Source organism: Sycon ciliatum, chromosome 1, assembly GCF_964019385.1.
Source record: "Sycon ciliatum chromosome 1, ocSycCili1.1, whole genome shotgun sequence".
Taxonomy (NCBI): domain Eukaryota; kingdom Metazoa; phylum Porifera; class Calcarea; order Leucosolenida; family Sycettidae; genus Sycon; species Sycon ciliatum.
The window spans coordinates 48327983-48340833 of NC_088643.1; the positions used below are offsets into that span (position 1 = coordinate 48327983).

The following is a 12851-nucleotide window of genomic DNA, read 5'->3' on the forward strand; positions in this document are numbered from 1 at the left end:
CGAATGGGCTGAGAATATCGCTGTGTCCACTCCGGCCGCAGTCATACCATCCTTTATCCATCTGGCTATAGAGGACGATGCCCCGCACCGGCTTGAAAGGCTGCCGCAGGCTGAGGAACTTGAAATCTGCGGATGAGCAGTCTGACGGTGAGGAGCTGTGCGCCTGACATACTCCTGGAAGCAGCTCTGGATAAGCACAACTGTGGCGTGCTGTCGAAGACAGGCCACACCACGGTGGGAAGGGAAGCATCCCCCGGCAACCAGGCCGGCCGGCTGCTTAGGCATGGAGGCATACCGGCGTCACACGGAGAGACCCATCACTCTCAATAACATGGGGATGGAGATCCAAACGATGCAAATCAGAAGAGCGCTTGGCTCCAGTCAGCGCCATGAGCAGAGCCAGCTTGCGGATCGAAAGTAGGCGCAGAGAGAGGGTGGAATTATCACCCAGACCATCCATCCAACCCAAGACATCGGAAACTTTCCAAGTATGGGAATACTGGGGTTGTGGAGGACGCTGTTGGAAACGCCACGCATAAGCCGAACCACCAGGGGATGTTGGCCAACTGGCGCACCATCTAAGCCTGGCAAAGTGGAGGACCGTCGGGCAGAGCGATACACATTCAACGTGCGGTAACTTCGGCCCACGGCAAACATATCAGTTAGAAACTGCAATACTTGTGACACAGGCGGCTGAAAGGAATCAATCCGCCGTTCAGAACACCAACTGTGCCAAGCTGTCCATGCTGACGAATAGGCCGAGTTGGTGGTGTCCCCGGGCCATTTCATGATCCCAGGATGAGGGCAATAGTGCCTGATGAAAGGCCTGCCGCCGCACAGGATCGGGAGAGATGAGCCAGCCGGCTAGTTGGAGGTGACCGCCCAGCACCATGGGATGAGGTTGATCCAGCGATGAGGTGAGGAGCGCACACCTTGGCTGCCGCGGCAGAATCGCCATCGGAACCTTCATGAGCTTGGTGAACACCCTTGGCGCGCTGCTGAGGCCGAAAGGCAAGCCTTCGCCGTCATTTTATTGGGTCGTCATCCCGTTTGAGTGTGCGAAGTGAAATATAAACCAACGAACCAACCAAGGTCCAATTTGACCAGCCAGTCGTTGGGCCGCAGCCTGAAGGAGATCGGGCAAGAGAATCAAGCCTTCCATCTTGAAATGCTCGTAGCGCACGAACCCGTTCAGCGCTTTCAAATTCACGACGGGGCGTTCCTTGCCGGAATCCTTCTTTGGAATGGTGAAAATCTGGCTGACGAATTGATGAGAACACTCCTGCACTCGAGTGACGGCCCCTTTCAGCACCAATTCGTCCACTTCTAGCCGCACAGCGAGCGCTCTGTCCTCCTCCAGAGATCTGGGCTCTCGGCCCCGTAGATCTACTTATCTTTGTGCGGGATCGGCCACGAGATCCAGCTTCAGGCCCCGCACCGCATCCAAGACCCACGGGTCTGACGTGATTGCCGACCAGGCCAGGCTTGCACAAAATGCCTCAAACGCCCAGCGACCGGAATTTGGGGGAGCGGGGGCACGAGCGGAGCGCGTGCCAGCTCGTTGTGGGGTGGATCATGGACTAGACTCACTTGGATGGCCGCGAAGATGTAGGTTGAGCTGGGAATTCCGGAACGCGAACCATCCACCGGCAGGGTCCTGACCGCGCCCCCGAAAGGGCCGGTTGCCTCCACGCCCGTTTTTTGAACTGGCAGTGGCGGAAAAATGACCCTCTCGCCTATGATTGTCATGGCAGGGAAATGAGCGGTGGCCCCCGCGACGCCCTCCAGCACTTGCTGGGTAATAGTAATTATGGCCCCTGAAGTTGGAAGGCCGACTATCCTTGTAAGCCGGCTTCGGCTTTGGACGAGCCAGACGAGCGGCGAAAAGCGTCAATTTCTTGAGTCCGCTTCTTGTATTGTCTGGTAAAGTCCTCGCCGAACAACAAGTTCCCAGACTGGAAATAGTATCCCCGGCTTTGTCCTGGTTTCAGTGGTCTTTTATGACAGGCGGTCGCCTTATCCGAGTGGTCGCCTTATCCGAGTGGTCGCCTTGACAGGTTTTACTGTACTACACTTTACAAACTAGTATTGGGTTATATACTACTACACTGTACATGTACCGCAGCATGGAATCAGCTTTTGAATACTGTAAACCAGGGAGTAGTAAAATACAGTATTTTACTACTCCCTGCTGTAAACCAAGGAGTAGTAGTAAAATACAGGGAGGTGACACGAGCATACAGTGCAGTACGTGGCCAGCTCGACGCGGCTGAAGCCAGTGGCTCACAATGACGTCTCCGTGGAGCCCCACCTGCCAGTCACTGGGCCCATGGGGACTGTGGGGAGCAGTTCCTGTCACGATGATGATGGTATCGCACCGCTATCCACTGTATCCAGACTGAGCAGGCCCGCCTCGACGTTGCGGCAAGTGGCATCTGGGGTGGCCGGTTTGAGCACACCTTCATCGACTAGACGTGAGGGTTTTCAATCATCATGCCTCCTCAAACCGCGCCACCTCTTCCTGCTCAGTAGGACCGGTACACCAAGCACGAGAACTCAGAAGGAGAAGCGCCGCTGCTACGAGCAACGTGTCCGCGACATAGCCTATCGGAGCATTCGTCGTTTGTTCCGGCCATATTTTCTACCACCTCTATGCTCGCCGACAAGAGGAAGGAGCCCTTCTCTTCATTTCTTGCCTTTATAAGGTCAAGGGTATCCTGTTCTCTTGTCACAGTCGTGCCTCCCATGCTAGCCTCAGAGTCGAGGTCACCGCAGCCTGGTCCGCAGGCCGTGCACGGTCTCAAGATTATTATTATTATTATTATTATTATTTTTTCTTATTTTGTTAGGGATTTCCCAACAGGCAATAGATGCTCGCCAGAGAGTAATGAATCTGATGCTCCTGGTCCCTCTCCCCTTTTTTATGATCATTTTGTATGTTTTACACTATAATACAGGTAGACTCAAACCTCAAATTTCCAGGCCCCAACTACTAATTGTAATCACTGAGGAACTACTTCGAAGTAACTATCCAAACGCAGCCTGTAATTTTCTTACCGGTATGTTCCTTTCTACTTTCTAGCGCTAGCGCTCGACTGGTTATTAGTATCTTCCTTCTTTTTACTGTAATGGATCGGAGTCGTCAAATTAATTGACGACTCTCCGACGCGGTCAGCCTGATGATATAATATTAATAATAAATAATATTAACTGGTTAAATAATTCAAAGGATCAGTCGGGGAAGTGAACTGCCTGAAAAGAGAAAAAAACGCCAGACCCACCAGGACTCGAACCTGGGACCCTGCTTGTCATGAGCAATGCTCTAACCACTGAGCTATGGGACCAGGCTGAACCTAGAAGGCGCTGACAAGTTTTTCACTCCAAATTAAATAATAATAATAATAATTATTATTATACTTTTATACTTACCGGTATAGAACAGTCAGATCATACTATATTACTATACAGCCTATACACTACATGTACTGGACGAGTGTGAGTAGTGGATCCAGCTGTTCCAAAAAAGCCTGTGAGCATGCGCGTTGACTTCGGATTTTTCGATTCATCTTTCCGGATCATGTGGATTTTTCAATAAAGTAAGTACATGTACTGAGTGCATGTACCGTACATGTACAAGTTAGTTCTTTGACTACTTTTCCGACCTGGTTGTCACTGGTTGTCACTTGCTATTTTTTATTTTGTCTCCCTTGGAAGTAACTAGTTGGAGAGTTTACTGTCACCTTTCTCCTCTCACGCTTGTAGCTGCTAGTATGGCTGCTTCGATAGCGATGGATATTGAGCCTCCAGACGAGTGCTCTGACTGTGATGTGGAGGAAAGGTCTGCAGAGGAGGAGGATATAACTCCTCCGCTTGGGTTGCAGTCTATCCGTTGTGAAGATATCCTGACGTGGGCAGAAGGTAAGAGATATCTCAGACATCGACAACTTCCTGATTGTTTTTATTATTTTCTCATGTGCTACGGATGGACACGGACACGCCACCGCAAGAAGCCATGAGCGGCTATTTTGACAAGGGGCAACAAAGCACCTCGTGGGCGGCCAAAGTGGCCACTGGCCACAAGTGACGTCTGGTCGCTCACCTGAATAAGCTGGGTGTGTCCACTGATGAAGACCATGGAAGAACATTTCAGGCTGCCGACAAGCAGCGGTCAAGACAAACTGGAAGAAACTGTGCTGCTCGACACCCGAAGAGAAATCGGTATAAGCAGCTAGTACATCTTGTATGACGATGTCCACAAGACAGAAGCGGAAAGAATGCTGAATTACTTTTTACTACTCGTACGCGAGATGTGTTGTTATCGTGTGTGTGTGTGTGTGTCTGTGTGCGTGTGCGTGTGTGTGTGCGTGTGTGTGTGGCTGTGTGTATGTGTGTGCTTGCGTACATGCATACGTGATTATATGTGTGTGTGTGTGTGTGTGTGTGTGTCAAAGTATGTATTGCGGTCGGAGTAGAGGCGTTATGGAGTTGGACGATCGGAGCGCGTATGTCCCGCGTGTGAGCCTTGATTCCGGCAGGTTTATACAGTTTCAGGTGGGTGAAATGTTTATACAGTTTCAGGTGGGTGAAATGTTTATACAGTTTCAGGTGGGTGAAATGTTTATACAGTTTCAGGTGGGTGAAATGTTTATACAGTTTCAGGTGGGTGAAATGTTTATACAGTTTCAGGTGGGTGAAATGTTTATACAGTGTCAGGTGGGTGAAAAAATACAGTTTCAGGTGGGTGAAATGTTTATACAGTGTCAGGTGGGTGAAATGTTTATACAGTTTCAGGTGGGTGAAATGTTTATACAGTTTCAGGTGGGTGAAATGTTTATTATTATAAACGTTTTAAAATACTTTGACACATGTCCTAATTGGCTGGTGGTGATTCTTGCGTATATGCATGAGTAGACATTCATTTTTTTGTAATATTTTCTGCCTCCGTCCTAGTACCAAATTATTATTATTATTATTATTATTTTCTCACAGAAGAGAGGAAAGTAGCATTCCTTCACTGAAGGCAAGAGTACATAACCCCCAAGAGTGAGCAACTGCCTGCACCTCTATGCAGTGCTGCGACTGCAGAACTTCACATCACGTGACATGGTTCAAAAGGTTACGCTGACAAACAGTGAAAAGTGACCACAATTACCGTAAAATACCATTGATTCCCCCCCCCCCCCACGCCTTGTCGCTTCCCAGCTGGGTTTTCGTCGGGGGCGGGAATTAGATCAAGGCTGTCAAGTGCAGTACGATGTACAACAACATGGAGGATCAGACTCGATGTGCTGAATTGTGCACATTTTTATCCTGGATTGGCACGTATTGTGTACAGCAGTGCATGCGTCGGTTCAACATCGTATTTCGTAGTATACGCCGAAGTCGCGTCACAAGTAGAGTTACTTGACAGGGTGCGGATCAACGGTACTTTATGGTAGGTACAACAGCACAAGCGAGTTGTGCCCAAAGCTATCATGCACAGAGTGCAAATAATGTATACGGGTTCATCACGTGATGTGAAGTTCTGCCGTCGCAGATCTGCAGACCCCATGGCTGGAGTTGCACACTCTTGGGGCTTATATACTAGTGAGGTTCTGCTCTACGTTACAGGAACGCGACGCGGAGAATCCCGGGAACTCTTCGCGTTCCCGTAACGTAAAGAACATCTATTCTGCTCTACGTCACGTAGAGAAATCACGTGGAATGCATACTGGGAATTTCCCCTTCCATATTTGGCAGTTTTCTGCCTGCATTTGATCGATGCCCAGCAGATCTGTACGCTTTTTCTCTGTGTGTGCCACTAGAGAACCTCTTCATCTACGCGTAGAGATCCGGACCCAAAACACGCGAAGCCGTAGACTCTAACCCGGACACCTGCTCTCTACGTGACTTCTCTACGTTTCACGCATAGCAGAAACTCTCTACTCTTGCAAGCAAAACACGATAATTATGCAAATGTTCCAAGTGTGGTGTTCCGCTGCATGGTGCCAACTGCAGCGAGTTGTACCACGCACGCTCGGCAGCAGTCGCGATCCGCCAAGTAGCGTCTACGAGCACTCCTTGAAGACAATCACATAATTTTCTTCTTCACTACTCTTGCTTTAATTTTTGGATTGCTCCACGAAAGCTTTCGCAGCAAAAGAGTTCATTATATTCGGCCGTATCAACCTCGCATAAAACCAGGGTGATTTTGGTCTGCATTCCGGCCAACGTTCCCTTTTGAGAACATGTATAATGTTTCCATAACGCCTTGTCATATTAGATCAAACTTATAGACCGGCACTCTTTTTTAATGGGTTAAATACGGTCCAAGATAACCAAAAAAGTTCTTACTTGTACAATTTGAAAATCATGTCTGGTGTTGGCCAAATTAATTAAGGTTAAACATAAATGTGCTGAATACTGGACAGGTTCTCTCACCTACTGAGGTAGAGGCATGTTTTAATGATAGCTTGCATGCCGTCCTACCGGTAGGACCACGGGTCCTACCGGTAGGACCCAAGAAATCGCGCTGCAAAAGTGCTTTTGGTTGAGAAATTTCTTGAAACAATTGTTGAGATGAGGTCTTTGTCAGGCAAAGTAATGGCGCAAAATGCAAGACTATGTCCAGTGCATTGCATACGCGCAATTTTATCAATTGTCAAAATGGCCGCACATACTCCTGTCGGAGCGCTAGCAACTCTGTCCAAAGTGAATTTTGACCATGGCACATCAATCGTGGTGAGGTACTAATGTTTTTATTAGTCTGCCAAGGCAGTGGAATGCATAATTCCATACACCGTTTCCATGGTTACCATTTGCTGTTACCATGGAATTTCGTACTATGCCTTGTGCGATCACGTCAAAAAATTGTGGACTCCTTCATTAGCCCCTGAGCAACAGTTTAGGGTCAAGTTTTAGGTCAATGTTAGAACAGAGGCCATGCAGCATGTCTGTGTATGATGGTCCTACCGGTAGGTCCTACCGGTAGGACCGAGGTCTATGCAAGCTATCACTAAAGGGGAAGTATACCCTAAAATCAAATTTTCACCAGTTGTAGTCTTCGGGGTGCTGAGTCGAATGGTCTTGGTCCGAGGACGCTGAGACGCTCCCTTCCTCCTTTATTCCCAATCGAACTCGCGCACTTCCACCGAAACTGGGTGACTGCACCCTACTAGATAGGGATTTGTATGGAAAAAGTCACTGAGAACGCTGTTTCGTTCTTATAAAAGCACGGATGACCGCAATTGGTCCATATGTTGTAGTCTTGTGGCCGCTGAGTCGACTGGTTTTGGTCTGAAAAGGCTGCGATGCAGCGTTCGGCCCTTACTAAGTTCCCAATCGAATACGGTTGAGTGAGCGGTCACGTGTTCATGCGTACACCAGTCGCCTGGTCACCGTGCCTGCAGAGTACAATTTTCACATCAAGATTCAACTCAAAGGTTCAAAGCAGGGAGTCGTAAGAGGCTTTTACGACTCCCTGGTTCAAAGGTTCAACTCGAGTGACATAAACGGGCCCAAACAGGCTGTAAATGAGCACGTGACCGCTTACTCAACCGTGTTCGATTGGGAATAAGGGCCGAATGCTGCATCGCAGCCTTTTCGGACCAAAACCAGTCGACTCAGCGGCCACAAACTACAACATATGGACCAATCGCGGTCATCCGCGCTTTTATAAGAACGAAATGGCGTTTTTAATGACTTTTTCCATACAAATCCCTATCTAGTAGGGCGCAGTCACCCAGTTTCGGTGGAAGTGCGCGAGTTCAATTGGGAATAAAGGAGGAAGGGAGCGTCTCAGCTTCCTCGGACCAAGACCATTCGACTCAGCACCCCGAAGACTACAACTGGTGAAAAATTGTTTTTAGGGTATACTTCCCCTTTAACTGCTGCTATGCCTAGGCCAGTTCTGGGAAATCACACGGGATTGTGCAAGCAAATTTGCCTTGTAGCCGTAACCATACGCAGCCATATTATTATTACATCCACTTCCGGAGCGTTCACGGTTGCGTGCCAAAGTATTGCTCTAAGAACTCTCTGTTGATGCGGTGCAGTAGGACATAACGCTTTTAACTGTTGCATTCGCGTTACTTGCGGCTACCCACTCTACTAAGCCATGTATGCCATAGCGTGTAATTGATAATATCCTTGAAACGCTGCGAGGAGATCTACTCTTTGTTGGCTTGGGTTGCACTTTGGTTGTTTCTGGCCATACAATCAATTTTCCACTCACGGAACCACTGGTATGCAGATGAAAAGAGTTGCATACTAGCACAGTCATGGAGCCAACTTGGACCCCATCTTGGAAAATGCCATTAGGTGCACATGCTCGTGATGTAATGGTGTTGCTCGCAATGGGCGTTGGCTGTCTCTAACATAAACTGCTCGTGCCTGTGTCGACGAACCCAATCGGTTCACCACTCCGAGGGTCCCATAGCCTTCTTTTACTTTTACTTCATCGAAGTACAGCCCGCCTGTGTTGGCCCGGTCTTCTTGCCCCTTTCCTGCGTCAATAAATTTATCATAAACAGACCGCATTTCATCCAAGGTGCCATCGTTTCATCCTGAATGCGGGTGATTGAAATTACGGTATCTGAGGAGAGTTCGGCCAGACGGAAGTCGAAGGAGTCTGCCACTCTGCATATCTTTGTATGCAGAGGCTGAGCGGGCATGCTGATGCAGGCACCATCGTAGAACACATGGATTCCAACACATCTGATGATCCGGCACTGTGAGTGCCCTGGCTTGGTCCTCAAGTAGATATTTAAACGGGATGTCTCCTGGATCTCCGGTGTGCTTCCGCACATGTGCATGAACAGCCACTTTGCTTCAAGTTTTATATGGCGTAGTGCTGCAGCCTGACCACAGGCACTCGTTGGGAAAAGCTGACAGGAAGTTTCCATTATTTTCGTATGATTGAAACAAAATGTGGTTCTGCAACTCCTCAATTGACTCCGAACAGCTCTTCCAGTTGCACTGAGTATTGTTAGCTTGGGCCTGTATCTTGTCCAGCCCATGCTCTACTTTCGTAAACAATGACAATGTGGCATTTTCTCCGTTGTGCTTTGTGGTCACCCTTTTTTACTGAGTTCTTCCAATTGTTTGGCCAGTTATTGCACAGACTTTGGAGCGGGCTTGGTCCTCACGCGGTCAACCCGTTCTTTCCCCGTTAAATGAGTAATCGCAGTGCTTGCTCGTGATCCAGGTGTGAGATTCTTAAGTCTTGACAAGTCTTTCCGAAGGCTGCCGTCAAACTGTCGACATGTGGCAGTGCTGCATATCCCTGTGGCACACAACATCCACAATTGCAGGAGGCGGTACGAGCCATCAATCTTGTCCTCCCTAAGGAAGACCGAGTATCAGGTGAAAGGCTCAGGAAATACTTTCAGCGTGCAACAGCAAGAACACCTGGTGTAGGGTTGGGTAAATACCGTGGTAAGCTGCGCTGGGTGCGATTCAGCTCAGTTTTCAGTAAAGTGTCACTCATTCAGCTTGCGTACAGAAAGCATTGCAAGGGTCAATTACAGACGAGGAGCGAACATCCTTGCTCATTTGTATCGGTGAGTGCGTAGGAGAATGGGATCCTGCATCATCTCCTTCATCGCTAAGACAAGCTTAAGCTTATGTTCCCCTCGACTTTGATGGCATTAAAAGGGCAGTGCCGACCAACTTCCACTGGAGAGTAACACTGGAGAACGGATGCTGTATTACCTGGCACTACAGGACAGACGGTGATACGGAGCGATCAATAAAGGTTCAACCCAACGTGACATACGCAACACACTTTTACGACCACAACCTTCCACGTCTCGACTCTAATCTTCCTGTCACCCTCACAGCAACAGAGCAGCTTACATCTTTGCTAACAGCAGTGCTACACGCAGCCATATGTAAAGGGTTGAATTATGAAAAATGTGAGCCACTTTTCAAAGCCAGATTTGATGGAAACACTTTTCAAGTCAAAGGATGGGTCGGTCAATGCGTATGCTGAAGAGCCGTGCACAACACAGGGGTGCATTTGAACATCGGGCTGTGCAATTCGAGTACACGGAAGGGCTTATCACTCCCAAACTTCTCCATGAGGATGGAGTAAACAGTAATTTCACGCACACGCTGTGCTTCCGAGCCACTCCAAAGAATAGGCTTTGATGTGTCGGTTTGTTTGCTGGCCTGTTCAGCAACTGGCTGTGTGTGACCAGGATTAGTTGTCATGTCCATAAGCGTTGCAGATGAATCTAAACCAAATTTCAAGTGGTAGAAAAATGATGAAAGGGGCAGAACCAAACAATCATACAAAATAATAGAAACGTGGTCTTACATGTAGAGCGGTGAGGAGAGGTGGACAGTTAAGATTGTCTTACATGTACATGTATGTATTCAGTGATATTTGCCGTGTGTGTGTGTGCGTGTGTGCGTGTGTATGTGTGTGTGTGTGTGTGTGTGTGTGTATGTATGTATGTGTGTGTGTATGTGGTACATGGTGTGTGTGCATGTGTGTGTTGTTGTTGTTGAATTGTTGTTAAAAAAAGGGTTTGCTCCCCATACTGGAGCTCGCGCTATTCCGCCGACTTTACTTGACACTTGACTGACTCACGACTGCCATCCAGAGCACACGAGAAGTCCATCGAACCTTCGACTCGTGAATTGTTGTTGAATTCTTTATTCTCACATTGTTGTTGTTGCTGCTGCTGCTGCTGCTGCTGCTGCTGTTGTTGTTGTTGTTGTTGGTGTTGTTGTGGTTGTTGTTGTTGTTGTTGTTGTTGTTGTTGTTGTTGTTGTTGTTGTTGTTGTTGTTGTTGTTGTTGTTGTTGTTGTTGTTGTTGTTGTTGTTGTTGTTGTTGTTGTTGTTTCAAATCTTTATTCTCACGATAATTGTTGTTGTTGTTGTTGTTGTTGTTGTTGTTGTTGTTGTTGGTGTTGTTGTTGTTGGTGTTGTTGTTGTTGTCATTCTCCTAGGCCATGCGATGAGGATTGGTGAATCAACTCAACTAACCTGAAGAATGATGTGTTCCTCATGTTCTATGTGTGTGTGTGTGTGTGTGTGTGTGTGTGTGTGTGTGTGTGTGTGTGTGTGTGTGTGTGTGTGTGTTGTGTGTGTGTGTGTTGTTTGTGTTTGTGTGTGTGTGTGTGTTGTGTGTGTGTGTGTGTGTGTTGTGTGTGTGTGTGTGTGTGTGTGTGTGTGTGTGTGTGTGTGTGTGTGTGTGTGTGTGTGTGTGTGTGTGTGTGTGTGTGTGTGTGTGTGTGTGTGTGTGTGTGTGTGTGTGTGTGTGTGTGTGTGTACAATATAATACTTGACCATTTCGCAAATACATCAGTCTAGTCACACAGCTGGACACCATGGCATGACTCATATTCACATGCCACAGACACACTATAATATCATAGCAGTTGGCCTAGTGAGTTAGATTGTTGTTTTTACATAGCTGCTAAGCAGCTAGTGCGGACATAGTCGCTAATGCCACCCACGTATAGAAGAGCGCATGCTCCAGTGGTTCAGTAGTGTTGTCTTGAGTTGTCGTTGTCCTGTTCTCCTGTTCATTCCTGTCTGCACTCTTGTCGAAATACTTATTCCATATTCAATACTATAAAACCCCTGTGTTCTGGTGTGAGGGGAGTTCGTTTAGCCGGGAGCTAACACTGGTGGCAGCGGTGGGATTCGACCCACGCCTCCGGAGAGACTGGAGCCCCTGTGTTCTGGTGTGAGGGGAGTTCGTTTAGCCGAGAGCTAGCACTGGTGGCAGCGGTGGGATTCGACCCACGCCTCCGGAGAGACTGGAGCCCCTGTGTTCTGGTGTGAGGGGAGTTCGTTTAGCCGGGAGCTAACACTGGTGGCAGCGGTGGGATTCGACCCACGCCTCCGGAGAGACTGGAGCCCCTGTGTTCTGGTGTGAGGGGAGTTCGTTTAGCCGAGAGCTAGCACTGGTGGCAGCGGTGGGATTCGACCCACGCCTCCGGAGAGACTGGAGCCCCTGTGTTCTGGTGTGAGGGGAGTTCGTTTAGCCGGGAGCTAGCACTGGTGGCAGCGGTGGGATTCGACCCACGCCTCCGGAGAGACTGGAGCCCCTGTGTTCTGGTGTGAGGGGAGTTCGTTTAGCCGGGAGCTAACACTGGTGGCAGCGGTGGGATTCGACCCACGCCTCCGGAGAGACTGGAGCCCCTGTGTTCTGGTGTGAGGGGAGTTCGTTTAGCCGAGAGCTAGCACTGGTGGCAGCGGTGGGATTCGACCCACGCCTCCGGAGAGACTGGAGCCCCTGTGTTCTGGTGTGAGGGGAGTTCGTTTAGCCGAGAGCTAGCACTGGTGGCAGCGGTGGGATTCGACCCACGCCTCCGGAGAGACTGGAGCCCCTGTGTTCTGGTGTGAGGGGAGTTCGTTTAGCCGGGAGCTAGCACTGGTGGCAGCGGTGGGATTCGACCCACGCCTCCGGAGAGACTGGAGCCCCTGTGTTCTGGTGTGAGGGGAGTTCGTTTAGCCGGGAGCTAACACTGGTGGCAGCGGTGGGATTCGACCCACGCCTCCGGAGAGACTGGAGCCCCTGTGTTCTGGTGTGAGGGGAGTTCGTTTAGCCGAGAGCTAGCACTGGTGGCAGCGGTGGGATTCGACCCACGCCTCCGGAGAGACTGGAGCCCCTGTGTTCTGGTGTGAGGGGAGTTCGTTTAGCCGGGAGCTAACACTGGTGGCAGCGGTGGGATTCGAACCCACGCCTCCGGAGAGACTGGAGCCCCTGTGTTCTGGTGTGAGGGGAGTTCGTTTAGCCGGGAGCTAACACTGGTGGCAGCGGTGGGATTCGAACCCACGCCTCCGGAGAGACTGGAGCCCCTGTGTTCTGGTGTGAGGGGAGTTCGTTTAGCCGGGAGCTAACAGTAGCAACCAG

At 49.3% G+C, this 12851-nt stretch overlaps 1 long non-coding RNA gene across 1 annotated transcript; it reads left to right on the plus strand.

Annotated features, from left to right (window-relative positions):
* Positions 1-3668: 3668 nt before the first annotated feature.
* On the plus strand, positions 3669-11719 carry LOC135830293 (uncharacterized). Its single transcript, XR_010556008.1, has 3 exons — positions 3669-3918; positions 4452-4551; positions 10936-11719. It is a non-coding gene; the product is annotated as an uncharacterized LOC135830293 (long non-coding RNA).
* The last annotated feature ends 1132 nt before the right edge of the window (positions 11720-12851 follow it).